This window comes from Chiloscyllium plagiosum, unplaced genomic scaffold (genome assembly GCF_037043375.1).
Source record: "Chiloscyllium plagiosum isolate Xiang-an unplaced genomic scaffold, Cpla_swu_hap1 HiC_scaffold_46, whole genome shotgun sequence".
Taxonomy (NCBI): domain Eukaryota; kingdom Metazoa; phylum Chordata; class Chondrichthyes; order Orectolobiformes; family Hemiscylliidae; genus Chiloscyllium; species Chiloscyllium plagiosum.
The window spans coordinates 51,640,384-51,658,530 of NW_028270184.1; the positions used below are offsets into that span (position 1 = coordinate 51,640,384).

At 43.7% G+C, this 18,147-nt stretch overlaps 1 long non-coding RNA gene across 1 annotated transcript in view; it reads right to left on the bottom strand.

The window, feature by feature from the left end:
- Window positions 1–16,539, bottom strand: part of LOC148136345 (uncharacterized) — a 90,019-nt gene extending 73,480 nt beyond the window's left edge. The window contains exons 1-2 of the long non-coding RNA XR_015754661.1: window positions 16,471–16,539; window positions 15,479–15,565 (exon numbers count right to left, since the gene is read on the bottom strand). This is a non-coding gene — a long non-coding RNA (uncharacterized LOC148136345). The remainder of the gene's footprint in view (window positions 1–15,478; window positions 15,566–16,470) is intronic.
- Between the last annotated feature and the right edge of the window lie 1,608 nt (window positions 16,540–18,147).

Here is an 18,147-nt window from a genome sequence, read left to right on the forward strand (position 1 = left end):
ACAGACCAAGACAAAGGCACAGTCTTACTGCTCGAAAAATACTGCCCGAGAATAACTTAATGCTTACGCTTTATATTTTAAACATTTAAACAACAGACCGAAAGACATGAAAAAGAAACCCTCACCTTTCTCACTATTAATATAATAAAACCGTCTAAAATTGATGTTTCAAGAGACTGAAACCCACTGAGCTGATCCCGGCTGTGAGCAGCTCAGAGAGCGAGGTCTCTCTGAGGGCAGCTGTGAAATGTCACTGTTTTTTTCTCTTTTCTCCTTCCCAGAGAGGTTTATATCTTCACAAGAAGTCAGCTGGGAGAGGTCACTACTCGGTTTTATTCACTGGAGGTTGCCTTTGCTGCCCAGACCAGTATTTATTGGCCACCTTTATTTGTCTTGGAGAAATGGTGGTGAACGGCCTCCCTGAAATGCTGCAGTCCATGTACACCACAGTGATGTTTGGACAACAATCCCCCACTGGACCCACATCCCTCTCTGTCTCTGTAATCCCCCTCCAGCTTCAGAAATTGCGTGTGTAATTTTACCTCAAATTGTACACGTAGAATGATGGAGCTTTAAAAAAAAATACATTGCTAAAAAGGGAGGCAATAGCCAGATGATATTCTTGCTAGACGAGTAATATGAGCAATGTTCCGAGGATTAGGGTTAGATGGTAGCATCATGGCTGATGGTGGCATCTGATATCAATAAAATCTCGAATGAAAAGGCTCATGATGACCATGAAACCATTATCGAGTATTAGGAAAAAACCCATCTGGTTCACTAATGCCCTTTAGGGAAGGAAACTGTCATCCTCACCCGGTCTGGCCAACATGTGACTCCAGACCCACAGCAATGTGGTTAACTCCCAACTGCCCTCAGGGTAAACATCCACATCTGAGTGAATAAACAAAAAGAGATTTATATTTAAATCGCAGAGGAAAGATTTTTTAAAAACAAAATTGTGTTTTCAACCTTTAAAAAAAATCACCTTGGTCGGATGGCACTACAGACGCTGCATAATCAGGGAGAACATAAGGAACAAATATACAGAGAGATCTCCGATATACAGTCACAACAATAAGGTTATAATAGTAGGTGATTACGATAGTGTGAAAGGTTTGGTTGGTAAAGAATGTGTTAAATGAGTTCAAGAAATGTTCTTTATCAATATTTAAATGTTCCTATCAGGAAGCAAGCAACATCTGACCTTTTCTTGTCTGATCAGACAGGGCAAGTGACTGAAGTGATAGGACGGGAACAGTTTGGGTGAGAGGTAATTGTGGGCACCATGGAGAAATAGTTGTGTAATCGATAACTACAGGTGAGCTGCCTGATGACTGGAGAGTGGCTAATGTTGTACCTTTGTTAAAGAAGGGTATAAGGAGCAGCCTAGGAACTGTAGACCTCAGTGGTAGGTAAGCCATTGGAGGCGATTCAGAAGGATAGGATTTGCATGTATTTGGAGAGTTAAGGAATGATTAAGGACACTCAACGTGGTTATCTAAGAGGTGTCTCACAGACTTGATTGAGATTTTTAAGGTAGTTACCAAGAAGATCGATGAGGGCAGAGTGGCAGACATTGTTTATTTGGACTTTAGTAAAGCCTTTAAAAAGGTTGTGCAGGGGAGACGAAGTTGTAAAGTTCGATCCCATGGGATTCAGCAAGAGCTTGCCAACTGGATACAAAATTAGCTTAACAATAGGAGACAGTAATAGTGGAGGTTGTTTTTCACACTGGAGGCCCGTGACCAGCAGTGTTCTCCAGGAATCGGTGCTGGGTCCATTTTGTTTGTCATGTGTGTAGATGGTTTGAATTAGAATATACAAAGCATTGTTTGTTTGTGGGTGACATCAAAAACTGTTAAGGTAGACAGTAACAAAAGGTTATCCACGAACACAGAGGGATCCTGATCAATTGGGTGAATGGGCTGAAATGTGGCAGATGGAATTTAATTTGATTAAATGTAAGATATTATATTTTAATAAAATAAACATCTCCTTTAGCCTCATTAATTAATTACACTAATTAAAAATAAGGCCTTGAGTAGTGATGTGGAACAAAGAGACTGAGGGGTTCAGGTCTTTGCAGTTTGTGTCACATGTAGACAGGGTGGTTAAGTGGGTGTTTAGCACGCTTACCTTCATTGCTCAGACCTTTAGGGAAAGGAGTTTGGACACTGTCATGAGGTTATACATGATGTTGATGAGGCCTCTTCACTGTGATCAGTTCTTGTCCCCCTGTTGGAGGAAGGATGTTATTAAATTGGAGAAGGTTCAGAAGATGTTTCCCAGGATGTTGCCATGAATGGAGGGATTGTTTTAGAAGGAGAGGATGGATAGGCTGGGATGTCTGTCACTGAAGAGCAGGAGGTTGAGGGGTGACCTTATTAGAGGTTTATAAAATCATGGAGTGTGTAGATAAGATGAATGGCTGCATGGTAGTGGGATTCAAGACACCGGTGCATACAGTTTGAGAAGAGATGACAAAGATTTTAAAAAGACATGAGTTTTTCTATCTTTGCACTTATGGGTTGAACTTCCAGAGGAAGTGGTAGCTGTGAATACAATTACAATACTTAAAATATATTTGGATAAGTACATAAATAGGAAATATTTGGAGGGATATAGGCCAAGCAGAGGCAGGTATGATTAGTTTAGGTGGAATTATAGTCGACATGGATTGGTTAGACCACAGGGTCCATTTCCATGATATATAACTTTGAAACTCTAACTCTCGGTGTCTTCGTGTTCACAATTCTCCCTATCACTGTCATCTCATGAAGCTTCAGAACTCTTCCTTATCTCTGCTATCATAAGCATCTCTGTAACATCCTCCAATCACACAATCCTCCCTATCTCTGTAATCTCGATCCCCACAAATCTCTCTGCTAAGTGCCTTTCTGTAATTCCAGCCTTGAGGATAGCCCATTTTGAACTCAGATTCCTGCACCCTGAGCTCCAGAATTTCCTACTAAACTTCTCTGCTCATTTGCCGCCCCAAAACATTAACCAATCATCTATCATCTATTCTAATATCAAAAAGGTATTAGATGATCGCAGCGGGCATGTGTGCTTGATGACCAATATAGATAAGATGGGGGCATTGTGTTCAACAGTTTAATACCAGAGACTCTGACCCCATTTTATTCCGTGTTTCTCCTTGATTCCCTCTTTTTGAAGCAGACATGAGTGAGAAGCAGTGGAGAATGTAAATGATACACGGTCTGCATAGTGAGAGGATTCCACCACCACTGGCTGTTTACCCTCCAGCTCCACAATGTCCAATAACCTATCCATGCTATCGCGGATCCTGGCACCAGGGAGGTAACATACTATCCTGGATTCATGTCTGTGGCCACAGAAGTGCCTGTCTGTACCCCTGACTATTGAATCCCCGTCACTCTCTTTCCTCCTGTTCTTTGCAGAATCCGAAGCGGGATACAGTATCTGTTTGATAACGGGATGATCACTGGGAACTCCTGCATTTCCTTCCTGAGCCTTTTACTTGATCTGATAGTCATCCATTCCCTTTCCTAACTCACTGAACGTGCTGTCCATAACATCCTCAGTATTGCAGATGAGCTACAGTGAGTCCACTCACAGCTTCAGATCTGAAAAGCAGTTTCCCAGTAACTGCAGATGGGCACACTTCCTGCACATATTCCTGCACATAAGCATGTCCATTATAATCTAAAGCCCCGACCTTTACTTAAGCTGACATGTTGTACTTTAAAATCTGTTACAAAGTATTCAGCAGGTATCTCATAAAAATTGGCTATTCCCATTGGGGCCATGTGAATTTCTGAATGGCCTGAACTAAACCTGAGTTTCAGCTTCACCTTCTCCCTGTCTCACCTCATTGTTTTCACCCAACTCCAAAACACACTCACTGAGCCAAGCAACACTCTCAGTGCAGCCCTGTCATTTTCAGTTGTCAGAATCTGGAACATTCCACCTGAAAAGATGCTGGAATTTTAGTCCATAAGGAATTTTAATGGGTAGTTTGCAGAGAACTGAAAATAAGGAGTTTACAGGTTAACATTACGAAGTGGGTGATTGGGGACTAAATCTGACAGTTCCTGCAAAGAGATGAGGTGCAATTTGGATAAATCTGTGCTCCCTCTCAGGGCAATATCTTCTTCCTCAGCTGCAGGGCCCAGAACAGAGCACACACCCAAAGGGTGATCCAGCCACAAATTTGTCCATCTCTGATTTTTGCTTGACAAAAGTATTGAAGATGTTTTCTCACAGACAGAACAGACAAACCCTTCTGTTTCCACAGTTAAATGCCAATTATATTCAGGTCCTGATGTCTCTGCTGACTGTAAAAACCAGTTTTTGAGATCCCAGTCTCAATTAATATCCCATAAAATGAATTCACACAACAAAACTCACAGTCAGTGCAGGATGAATAGTAAAGACAAATATTTATCTTGCACCTAACCTACACCTCTCTGAAAACTATGGGCAATTTAGATCCCAGTGCAATGGCAAAGGAGATAGGGGTTAAAGAGTGAATAATAGGTGGGGACAGAGCCCGAAGGAACATTTTGGAAAGAAAAAGGACTGGATAGCGATCTGGCTGGGAGAGTGCATAGCTGTTAATGGAGGGAACAGGAACCGGTGTCTGGCAGCATCTCAGTGGATGTGATGGAAATGGTGGCTGATGTACGTTCTGCCGCAAAAAAAGACCCTGAGCTTCCAGTTGCCTGCCACTTCAACACACGAGCCTGTTCCCTGGCCAACATCCCTGTCTCATACTGCAATGTTCCAGTGAAGCTTGATACAAACTGGCAGAACACTCCAGAACATACCAAATGGCTCCGTATTTCAATTACAGCAATTTCCCCTCCCATGTGGTCAACAATACCCTCCACCGTATCTCCTCTACTTCCCACACCTCCGCCCTTGAACCCAACTCCTTCAACTGCAACAAGGATAGAATCCGCCAAGTCCTCACATTCCACCCAGGTACAACATATCATCCTCCACCATTTCCACCATCTACAATCAGACCCCCTCAGAGATATATTTCCCTCCCCAGTCCTTTCAGCATTCCTCAGAGACCATTCTCTCTGTGACTTCCTTGTTAGATCCACCCTCCCCGCCAACCCATCCTCTACTCCCAGCACCTTCGCTCGCCATTGCAAGAGGTGGAAAACCTGTGCCCACACCTTCCCCTCACCTCCATCCGAGACACCAAAGGATCCTTCCACATTCAGCAGAGATAGTTCTTAAATTCAAACATCTCACCTATTGAGTCCTTTGCTCTCGACCTGGTCTCCTCTACAGTGGGGAGACAGGACGCCAACTTGCGGAATATTTCAGGGACACATGTACCAACCAACCCCACTGCCCTGTGGCCGACAACTTCAACGGCCCCTCCCACTCTGCCAAGGACATGCAGATTCTGGGCTGCCTCCATCGCCAAATCGAGCCATCCGAAGCCTGGAAGAATAACACCTCATCGTCCGCCTTGGGACCCTACAACCACACAGCATCAATGTTTCCTCATCTCCCCTCACCCCACCTTATCCTAGCTCCAACCCTCGAACTCGGCACTGACCTCTTGAAATGACACACCTGCCCATCTTCCTTCCCCATTATCCACTCCAACCTCTCACCATTACCTCCCATCTGCATCTACCTATTGCCTTCCTAGCTCCCTTCCCCCCCCCCAGCCCTACACACCCCCTCCTATTTATCTCTCAGCACTCTTTCCCACACCGCACATTCCTGATGAAGGGCATATACCTAAAACATCGATTCTCCAGCTACTTGGATGCTGCCTGACCTGCTGTGCGTTTCCAGTGCCACATGTAAACGAAGCTGGAAGAACAAAACCTCATCACCCACTCGGGGACCCTTCAGCCCTTTGGCCTCAATATCAAATTCAATAATTTTAGATCCTGAACTCTCCCACGTCCTAGCGTCCTAGCCCCCTACCCCACATACCAGGCCTTGTTATTATATAGCCTGCTATTACAAACTATCTGTGATTAGCCACTAACAGTCCCCATAAACAGCTATTCACCTTCCCCCAGCCAGATCGATATACACTCCTTTGTCCAATTTCTCCTCTCTCTCTCTTTGGGCTCTATTCCCAATCATTTACTCTTTAACCTATACCTTCTGCATATAAACCAACATTTTTTCCTCAGTCACATCAGTTCTGAGGAAGGTTCATAGGATCAGAAATGTTAACTCTGACTTGTCTTCACAGATGCTGCCAGACCTGCTGAGCTTTTCCAGCACTTTCTGGTTGTTGTTTATCATTTCCATCATTCACAGTTTTTTCTGGTTTTTATTTAGCGGGAGCTTCTAATTCATGTCAAGCAGCCTTCACCGTGTGTTTATAAACCGCCCCAGTACCCACAAAATACATTTTTCTCCCAGTCTATGCTACTCCCATCACGCTCACTGAGTCCCCCCTCACAGTGACACTGCGCCTGCACGTGTTGGCCTGCTGGCCACACCCCTCATTCACTTCTATTGGCTGGAGGATCACGCCAACTCTCCTACTGGTCTGCAGCTGCTGTCAATCACCTGGGCCCCATTGTGTCATGTTGGTGGGATCCTCCCATAAGTGTTGGAGGCTGAAGGGTGACCTCATTGAGTTTTATAAAACCATGAGGGGCATGAATGGGATAAATAGACAGGTCCAGAACGAGAGGGCATAGGTTTAAGTTGACAGGGAAAATATTTAAAAGGGACCTAAGGGTCAACTTCTGTCAATCAGAGGTTGCTACATGCATGGAATTTTCGGTCAGGACAAGTGGTGGAGCCTGGTAAAATTACACCATCTGAAACACATCTGAATGGGTATATGAATAGGAAGGGTATAGAGGGATATATGCCAAGTGCTGGCAAATAGGACTTGATTAGGTTAAGACATCTGCATGGACGAGTTTGACCGAAGGGTCTGTTTCTGTGCAGTACATCTCTACGGCTCGATGGCTCTGCAGTGGGATGAGCTTCATCATTCACAGTGAATGGGGCATTATCACAGAGCATAGGGGGCTATTCAGCCCATTTGGGCTGTACTCTTTCCCTCTGCAGATGCTGCAAATCTGTCTCAACTCCCCTCCCATCTGTCCATAGCCCTCCAAATCTTTCCTTAAAAAGTTGAATTCCAAATTTGTTTTGACAGTACCTGTTGAATCTGCATTCAGCTGTTGTTCAAACTGTTCCAGATGCTCAGAACTGACTCAGTAAAATAATCTTCTCATTTTTACCTTGCATTATTTGCCAGTTACATGAATGTAGTTACTAAACATTGTGACAAACTTTCTACTTTCCCTCTCTGTCAACTAAATATCCTGGATACAAATCTGCTCCTGGTCGAAATCACGATAGGGGGAGGTTGACTAGGCTGGGGCTGTTTTCCCTGGCGTGTCGGAGGCTGAGGAGTGACCTCACAGAGGTACATAAAATCTTGAGCGGCATGGACAGGATAAATAAGAAAAATCGACAAAGTCTCCCCCCTGGAGTGGGGGCTTCCAGAACTAGAGGGCAGAGGTTTAGGGTGGGAGGGGAAAGATATAAAAGAGACCTGAGGGGCAACGTTTACGCACAGAGGGTGGTACGTGTGTGGAATGAGTGGCCAGAGGAAGTGGTGGAGGTGAGTACAATTACAACATTCATAGGTATTTGAATAGGAAAGATTTGGAGGGATATGGGCCAGGTGCTGGCAGGTGGGACTAGATTGGGCTGGAATATCTGGTTGGCATGGATGGGTTGGACCGAAGGGTCTGTTTCTGTGCTGTATATCTCTGTGATGAATGACCTTTCAGCCAATTTTTTTATCCAAATAGCTAGTTCTCCCCGTATTCTATGATGTTGAACTTGCTAACCAGTCTGTTGTTATGTGGAACATTGTGTCTTCCTGAAGTCCAAGTTAACGATGTCCATGCACAAAGCCATGCTGATTCTCCCCAATTATTTGCCTTTCCAATTACATGAAAATCCTGTCCCTTAGAATCCCTTCCAACAACTTGCCTGCCACTGTCTTCAGGCTCACCGGTCTATAGTTCCCTGGCTTTTCCTTACCACCTTTCTCAAATAATGGCACACATCTTCCAGTACCTCACCTGTTGTTATTGATGACACAAATATCTCAGGGAGGGGCCCAAAAATCACTTCCCTAGCTTCCCACAAATTTCTGGGATACATCCGATCAGGTCCCAGGGATTTATCCACCTTTATCCATTTTAAGACATTCAGGGTATCCTCCTCTGTAACATGGACACTTGCCAAGTTATCATTATTTATTTGTGCAAATTCTCTAGCTTCCATATCGTTTTTCAGTAAAAACCAATGTATAATATTCATATAGAATCTTTCCAACCTCCTGCGGTTCTATAGTCAGTCTTGTTGATCTTTGAGGGTCCCTATTCTCTGCCTGGTCACTCTTTGTCCTAAGTGTATTTCTAGAATCTCTTTGGATTCTCCTTAAACCTATTTCCCAAAGCCATCGCTTGTCCCCTTTTTGCCCTCCTGGTTTACCTCAAGTATTCTCCTACTGTCTCTATACTCCTCCAGGTATCCACTCAAACCCAGCTGTCTGTACCTGCCATATCCCTCCTTCATTTTCTTGACCAGAGCCTCAATTTCTCTCGACAGGCAGAATTCTCTACACCTCCCAGCCTTGCCCTTAACAGGAACATACTCTCATTGTCTCATTTTTACAGGCCTATGGAGGCAATGGCAGATATGGACAGAGAATCAATCATTCTCAGTAAAGAGGAAGTGTTGGGAAAGGTAACAGCCTAAAGGTAAAAAGGGTGCCTGACCGTGATGGAATGCATCCCAGGGGCTAAAAGAGATGGCCGGGAAAATAGCAAATGTGTTCATGATAATTCGCGAAAATTTGCTGGACTCTGGGACATATCTAACAGATTGGAAAGCTGCAAATGTGATGCCACTATTTTAAACTTCTGTAGTGGGGAAAATGCTTGAACCTCTCAAGGAAGTAGTAGCGAGTTATCTGGGCAGAAACTGTCCCACTGAGCAGACACAGCATGGATTCATGAAAGGCAGCTCATGTTTAACGCATTTACTTGAACTATTTGAGGATATCACAAATGTGTTGGACAAGGGGGACCCGGTGGATGTGGTGTATCTGGATTTCCAGAAAGTAATCAACAAGTTGCCACATGAAAGGCTGCTGTATAAGATAAAGGCTGCATGGCATTATGGGTAATGTATTAGCATAGATACAGGATGGGTTAACCAACAAAAAGTAAAGAATTGGGATAAATGGGTGTTTGGATTAGTGTTGGCACTATAACCGTTTACAATTTACACAAATGTTTTGGAGTTGAGGACCAAGTGTACGGTGTCAGAGTTCAGATTTGATACAAAGATGAGGTAGAACAATGTGTGCAGAGGCCACTGTCAGTCTGCACAGGGATACAGATAGGTTGAGTGAGTGGGTAAGGATCTGGCAGATGGAGGACAATGTTGGGAAATGTGAGGTCATCCATTTTGGTCAGACTAACAGCAAACTGGATGACGAAATGGTGAAAACTCGCAGTATGCTGCTGTGCAGAGGGAGCTGGGTGTCCTTCTGCATGAATCACAGGAAGTTGGTTTGCAGGTGCAGCAGGTAATTAAGGCAGTGAACGGAATATTGTGCTTCCTTGCTAGAGGGATGGTTATGCTGCAGCTGTACAGGCCACACCTGGAGTACTGGGTACAGGTTTGATCTCCTTACTTCAGCAAGGATGTACTAGCACTGGAGGGGGTGCAGAGGAGGGTCACTAGTTTGGGCCTGGAGTTGAGAGGGTTAGTGTATGTGGAGAGATTGAGAAAACTGGTTCTATACTCATTGTAATTTAGAAGAATGGGAGGTTGGATGGGATAAAAAAACAAAATTATGAAGGGAGTAAGTAAGATAGAAGCAGGGAGTTTATGTTCACCAGGGGTGGGTGAAACTAGAGAACATAGCGTCAAAATAAGGTGGAGCAGATTTAGGACTGAGTTCAGGAGTAACTTCTTCAGCTAAAGGGTTGTGAATCTGTGGAATTCCCTGCTGAGTGAAGCAGTTGAGCTATCAACTTTATTTGCCTTTAAGACAAAAGGTAGATTTGTGAACAGGAAAGAAATTAAGGGTTATGGTGAGAGAGCAGGAATGTGGAGCTGGGGCCATGAAAAGATCAGCCCTGATCTTATTGAATGGCAGAGCAGGTCTGAGGGGTCAGATGAAAGTTTTTGCCTTGTGCCATCAAAATTGACCTTTGAAAAGTTAAGTTTCTAAATTGGACAATCTGGTCTATTATTTTCTGTAACTATTTTAAAACTAGTAGAATCAGAGAATCCCAGAATCCCAACAGTGTGGAATGAGACCATTCGACCCATCACATCGACACTGACGCTCAGAGCCTCCTAATCTCCCCCTGTAACGTTGCATTTTCCAGGGCCACCCAACCTACACATCCCCGAACACTACGGGAAATTCAGCCTGGATAATCCAATCTACCCTGCACATCTTTGCACTGTCGGAGGAAACCAGAGAACCCAGATGAAATCCACGCTGACAACCCCAATAAGGTGATCATCCCTTTCTTATTTCCCAGTTCCACCCAAATAACTTCACTGGGCGTACTCCCATGAATATCCTCCCTCAGCACAAACATAATGCTATCCCTAATCAAAAATGCTACTCCCCCTCCTCTCTTGGCCCCGTTTCTATTCTTCCTATAGCATCTATACTCTGAAACATTAAGCTGCCAGTCCTATCCATCCCTGAGCCACGTTTCTGTAATACCCATAATATCCCAGTGCCATGTTCAAAACCATACCCTAAGCCCATCTGCCTTCCCTGTCAGGCCTCTTGCATTGAAATAAATGCAGTGTAACTGCTCAGTCTGACCTCATTCTCTGCTTTGCCCTTGCCTGCCTTGACGATTTGACCTCAGAACTGTACCAGCCTCAGACATACCTCTTTTCTCACTATCTATTTGCAATCACACCCACTCCCTCACTGGTTTAATGCCTCCTGAGTAGCATTAACAAATCTCCCTGCCCAGATATTAGACACCTTCCAAATCAGGTACAATACATCCTTCTTATGCAGGTCAACTCTACTCCAGAGAAGATCACAATGATCCAAAAATGTGAATCATTTTCTCCTGCACCAGCTCCTTAGCCACTCATCCAGCATCTCCTCCTCTGTAATATGGACATTTTTCAAGATGTCACCATTTATTTACCCACATTCTATATCGCCCATGTACTTCTTCACAGTAAACACTGATGCAAAGTACTTGTTTCCCTATCTCGCCCATCGCCTGAAGCCCCACACAAAGACTGCCTTGCTGATCTCTATTTTCTCCTAGTTAGCCTTTTGTTCTTAATGTATTTATAAAAGCCCTTTGGATTATCCTTAACCCTATTCGCCAAAGCTATCTCACGGACCCTTTTTGCCTCCTGATTTCCCTCTTAATTATACTCCTACTGCCTTTATACTTGAAAATTTTTTGGATTGGAATAAATGCAAAATATTACATCTTGATAAAACAAGTCAGGGTAGGACTTACACTCAATAAAAGTAGGACCTTGAGTAGTGATATGGGAAGGAAGAAACCGAGGGCTTCACGTCTTGGAAGTTTGTGTTACATGTAGACAGGGTGGTTAAGAATGTGCTAAGCACACTTACCGTCATTGTTCAGACCTTTGAGTACAGGAGTTGGGACGTTATGTTGAGAATGTACAGGATGTTGGAGAGGCCTCTTCTGGAATACTCTGTTCTGGTTGTGCTGTTACAGGAAGAATATTATTAAAATGGAGCAGGTTCAGAAGAGATTTACCAGCATGTTGCCATGAATGGAGGGATTGTGTTCTCAGGAGAGGCTGGATAGGCTGGGAATTTTTTCCACTGCAGTGCACGAGGTTGAGGGGTGACCTTATTAGAGGTTTATAAAATCAGAAAAAAAGAGTGTAGATAAGGTGAATAGCCGGGGGAGAGGGGGATTCAAAACTCGGGTGCATTCATTTTGAGAAGAAATGAGAAAGGTTTGAGAAAAGACATTAGGGTTTTTAAAAATAAATATACGTGTGGAATGAATTTCCAGAGGAAGTGGTAGCTGTGAATACAATTACAATATTTAAAATACATTCAGATTAGCACATAAATAGGAAATATTTGGATGGATGTGGACCAAGCGGAAGCAGGTACAATTAGTTCAGTTTGGAATTATGGTTGGCATGGACTGGTTGGACCACAGGGCCTGTTTCCTTGCTGTATAACATTATGACTCTAATCCTCACTAACTCTAAATTCCTCCATCCTCAACTCTCCCGATCACTGTCACTTCATCCAGCCTCACAACTCTTCCTTATTTATATAATTCCTCTCCAGCCACAGAACGCTCCCTATCTCATGTCCTCCAGTTTCTCAAATCTCTGCGATATGTGCCTTTCTTTAGTTCCAGCCTTGAGGATGCCCTCATTCACTCAGACTGGTTGGAAGACGAACTGGTACGACCTGGTCCTCTAGTACTGCCCTCTGCCTCCTATTGGCCTGCACTGACATCAATCATCAGGGCCCATTGTGAGGTGAGTGGTGGGATCCTCCCTCTATCTGCCATGGGATGAGGTTCATCGTTCACAGTGAATGGTGCAGTATCACAGAGCACAGGGGCTGGGGGCTATTCAGCCCGTTGGGACTGTACTCTCTCCCTCTGGAGATGCTGCACATTTGTCCCAATTCCCTTCCCATTTGCCCATAGTCCCCAAATCTTCCCCTAAAAAGTAAAATTCCAAATCTGTTTATGAATAACTGCTGAGTCTGTGTCCAGCTGCCAATCAGACTGTTCCAGATGCTCAGACCTTACTGAATAAAATAATGTTCACATATTATTTGCCAAATACCTGAAAATAGTTACTAAAATTGTGACATTGTTAACAATTCCCTTCTCTCTGCAAATTAAATATCCTAGACCAAAATAGCTGGTCAAACTCACTGCTTAACCTTCTCAGCTCCAAATACAATTATCTGTGCTTCTGCTAGCTCTCAACAAAAGAGGAACACATCTTATTTTCATTTATTCGTGTCATAGAGATGTAAAGCACAGAAACAGACCTTTGGTCCAATTTGTCCATGCCAACTAGGAATCCTAAACTAATGGAATCCTATTCCCAGCTATTGATTCGTATCCCTCGAAACCCTTCCTATTCATGTACCCAATCAGATACCTTTCAAATGTTGTAATTGTATCAGCCTCCACTACTTCATCTGGCAGCTCATCCAATACACACACCACACACAGCTTGAAAACTTTGCTCCTCAGATCCCTTTTAAATCTTTGCTCTCTTGACTTAAGCCCATGTGATCTTGTTTTGGAACCACCTAACCTAGGGAGGAAGACCCTGGCTGTTCACCTTATCCATGCCCCTCATGATTTTACAAATCTACATGAAGTCACCTCTCAGTCTTTGACTCTCCAGGGAAATTACCCCCAGCCTCTCCCTGTAGCCCAAATCCTCCAACCCTGGCAAAGTCTTTGTCAATCTTGTCTGAACTCTTTCAAGATTCAGAACATCCTTCCCAGGACAGGGGATTTTGAACTTAAAACAGAATTCCTGAAATGGCTTAATCAATGTCCTGTCCAGCCACAATATGATGTCCCAGCTTCTGTATTCAATGCATCGACCAATAAATATAAGCATACCAAACACCACCTTCACTAGTCTGCCGATCTGCGATTCTACTTCCATCTAACAATGAATCTGAACTCCATGGTCTCTTTGTTCAGCAACACTCCGAAGGACTTTACCATTAAGTGTATAAGTCCTGCCCTGATTTGCCTTTCCAAAATGCAGCACCTCGCATTTGTCGAAATTGAACTCCGTCTGCCATTCTTTGCTCCAATGGCCCATCTGATCAAGATCCTGTTGTATTTTGAACTAACCTTCTTCGCTGTCCACTACACCTCCAATTTTGGTGTCTTCTGTAAACCCACTGACTATATGTCATATATTCACATCCAAGTCATTTATTTGAGGACCGAATATCCATTCCTGCAGCACACTGCTGCTCACACGCCTCCAGTCCGCAAAGCAACCCTCCATCACCACCCTCTGCCTCCTACCTTCAAGCCAGTTTTGTATCCAAATGGCTAGTTCTCCCAACATTCCATGTTATCTAACCTTGCTAACCAGTCTGCTTTGTGGAACATCGTTCAGTGTCCATCTCGACAACGTCCAAAGTCTGCCTTCATCAATCATCTTTGTCACATCTTCAAAAAAACTCAATCAAGTTAGAAAGAGAGAATTACTCACACAAAGTCATGTTGACTATCCTTAATCTTTCCTGGTCTTTCCAAATACATGTAAATCCTATCCCTCAGAATCCCTTCCAACAACTTGCCTGCCACTGACTTCAGGCTGCCTGTTCTCTTGTTCCCTGGCCTTTCCTTACCACCTTTTTAAAATAACAACACCTGTCTTTCAGCACCTCACCTGTCACAAACGATGATATAGGGAGGGGCACTGCTTTCCTAGCTTTCCACAAATTTCTGGGATACACCTGATCAGGACCCAGGGATTTATCCACCTTGATGCCATTTAAGACATCCAGTACCACCTCCTCTGTAACATGGACACTTTTCAAGTTATCACTGTTGTTAACTATCAAGTTCTCCAAACTCTCCAGAAAAGAGTAGCATAGTATCTCTCCCACCTCCTGTTGTTCCATAGATGGCCTTCTTGATCATTAAGAAGTTGTATTCTTTGTCTGTTTTTTCTTTTATCCTTGATATATTTGTAGAATCGTTTTGGATTCTACTTAAACCATTTCCTAGAGATATTTCATGTTCCCTTTTTGCTCATCTGATTTTCCTTGAGTATATTCCTGTAAAACGTGATCCTGTACTCCCAATTCCTCCGCCTCTGCCATATCTGCTCCCAGGAGAAGCAATTCCACTCCAGGACATCCCAGAAAGGATTCCTATTACAAGGACTGCATTTCCCTCCCACGTGATCAACAATGCCCTCCAATGCATATCCTCCACTTCCCGTACCTCCACCTTCCCCCCACCCCTGCAACCACAATAAGAATATAATCCACCGGTCCTCACCTGCCACCCCACGAATCTCCAGATACAGCGCATTAACCTCTGCAATTTCCGCTACTACAGTCAGACCCCACCATCAGGGATATATTTCCCTCCCCAGCTCTTTCTATGTTCCACAGAGACCATGGGATATTTGGTGCTGATGTGCTGCCCCACTGATACCTCAGTCACTCACCCTGCCCAATGGTCTAGTGATACTATCGCTAGATGGATAATCCAGACACCCAGATAACGTTCTGGGGCCTAGAGTTTGGATCCCGTCACAGCAGACAGTGGAATGTGAATTCAATAAAAATTTGGAAGTAAGAATCGATAAACCCCATGAAAACATTGTTGATTGTTGCAAAAAAAAACCATGAGATTCACTAATATCCTTCAGGGAAGGAATCTGCCATCCTTACCTGGTCTGACCTACATGTGACTCCAGACCCACAGCAACGTGGTTGAATCTTAACTGCCCTTGAGGCCCAGCCAGTGACACCCTCATCCTGTGAATGAATTAAAAAAGGTCAAGTCTTGTATACAATCATACTATTCTTACAGATAAGTGATCTGTTAGTAAATTTGCTTCTCAATTACCGGCTGACTATTTATTTCTCAGTTCCACCTGTACAACTTGCCTGGATGTACTTCCAGGAATATCCTCCTGAAGCCCAGCCATAATGTTATCCCTCATCAAAACCACCTCACCCCCCTGCTCTGTTGCCCCCTTTCTATCCTTGCTATAGCATCTATACCTTGGAACATTAAGCTGCTGGTCCTAACCATTCCTAAGTCATACCTCTGTAATTGCTTTAATATCCCAGTGCCATGTTCAAAACCATACCCTGAGCTCCTCTGCCCGACCTATCGGGCCTCCTGCATTGAAATAAATGCAGTGTAACTGCTCAGTCCTACCTCATTCTGTGCCTTGCCCTTGCCTGCCTTGACTGTTTGACGTGTGTACTGTACCTGCCTCAGACTTGGCTCTTTCCTCACTCTCTCTTTGAGTTTACCTCCATTCCTTCACTGGTTTAATGCCTCCTGAATAGCACTAGCAACTCTTCCCTTTCAGTGCAGGTACAATCCATCCTTCTGATGGAGGTCAATTCTACCCCACAAGAGATTCGAATGATCCAACAATGTGAACTCTTCTATTCCTATGTCATTGATACCAATAAACAACAGCCTCCCCTCAAAATGGTTATTCTCCCCTTTAAGAATATTCTGCTCCCTCTCTGAGGCATCCTTATACAAAAATTACACATTCAAATAATAAACCTTACACTCATCACATCATTATAAAAGGATTACATGACACATGACGGTTTGGGGAGACCTTTCGAGAGAATATGATGATTCAAAGGAGAATTTTTAAGCAGCAAATGGGATTGATCTAGAACGCAATACTCACAATGCGAATATCCAGGTCCTGATGTACTGAGTAATTCAGAGTTTGGCAGAACATTTGCTGAGATTACCATCTGAATGTCCCCCTGTAATATCCTGTAATAAAAGTTTATAAAATCTGTCACTCTCAGTTCAAGTGAGAAACTCACACCATCCCCTCCTCGGAGCCCAGGATTACTGTACATATTACCCTTGAGGACATCAGCAATCAACTCAGGGGGAAATCAGTTTTTCTCGGAGATTCCACCTTGGGATCCCATGTGACTGAACACAGCAGTTCTTTGGCATATTGGAGAAAATGATCCAAGCGTCAGTGAGACATGGGAAATAGGAATTACTTTCTTTTCTTTCATTCGGTGCTGCCGCTATACCTCATCAATAAGACATGAATGTGAAAGGCTAATGCCTCATGATGGGCAAGTTGTCTCCACTCTAACCAATGGGTAGCAAGCTCCTCTCAATCACTCCAAAGAATATCCCTAAAATGACAGCAAGTCTGCATGCTTCCCACTGCCCAGTGCTCCCGGTAAATGTTTGGAAATATGGGAAGGGGGGAAATCTCCTACAAAAGGCATAACTGTAAAGGTCTAAGAGGATTATAAAGAGATGCACAGAGGGAGAAGTGGGCAGCAAGTTGCCAGATGGGGTGCAACTTGGGAAATTGTGAAGTTGGTCATTTTGGAGGAGATAATAAAAGAACAGAGTACTATTTAAATGGTAGAAAGCTGCACGACAAAGGGACCAGGGGTAATTGTTCAGGAAACACGGAAAGCATCCTTAGACAAAAATTACACATTTGAATAATAAACCTTACACTCATCACATCATTATAAAAGGATTACATAACACATGATGGTTTGGGGAGACCTTTTGAGAGAATATGATGATTCAAAGGAGAATTTTTAAGCAGCAAATGGGATTGATCTGGAACGCAATACTCACAATGCGAATATCCAGGTCCTGATGTACTGAGTAATTCAGAGTTTGGCAGAGCATTAACTGAGACTACCATCTGAATGTCCACCTGTAATATCTTGTAATACAAGTTTATAAAATCTGTCACTCTCAGTTCAAGTTAGAAACCCACAACATCCCCTCCTCCTGGCGCAGAATTACTGTACATAGTTACAAGAGGTCATCAGGAAGGGGAATGGAATGTTTTGTTTAGGGGGTTTTCAGTATGAGAGTTTGGAGTATATACCTGAGAGTAACGTGAGGAAGTGGTGGTGAGACCACCATATCTGGAGTAAAGTGAGCAGTTTTGGTCCCTTTAGATAAGGAAATGTGTCACTTTATTGGAGGCATTTCAGGGAAGATTCACGAGGAGAAAGTGCGGACTGCAGATGCTGGAGATCAGAGCTGAAAAATGTGTTGCTGGAAAAGCGCAGCAGGTCAGGCAGCATCCAAGCAGAAGGATGGGCATAAGCTGAAGAAGCGCTTATGCCCGAAACATTGATTCTCCTGCTCCTTGGATGCTGCCTGACCTGCTGCGCTTTTCTAGCAACAGATTTTTCAGCAGGGAAGATGCACTGGGATGATCCTTGGTTTGGAGGGATTATCTTTTAAATAAAGGCTGAACAGGTTGTGACCCTACTCCATGGATTTTGGAGAAAGAGAGGTGATCTCGTTGAGATATATAGGATTCTTAAGGGGTTTGACAGGATAAATAGTGAGTGGATGT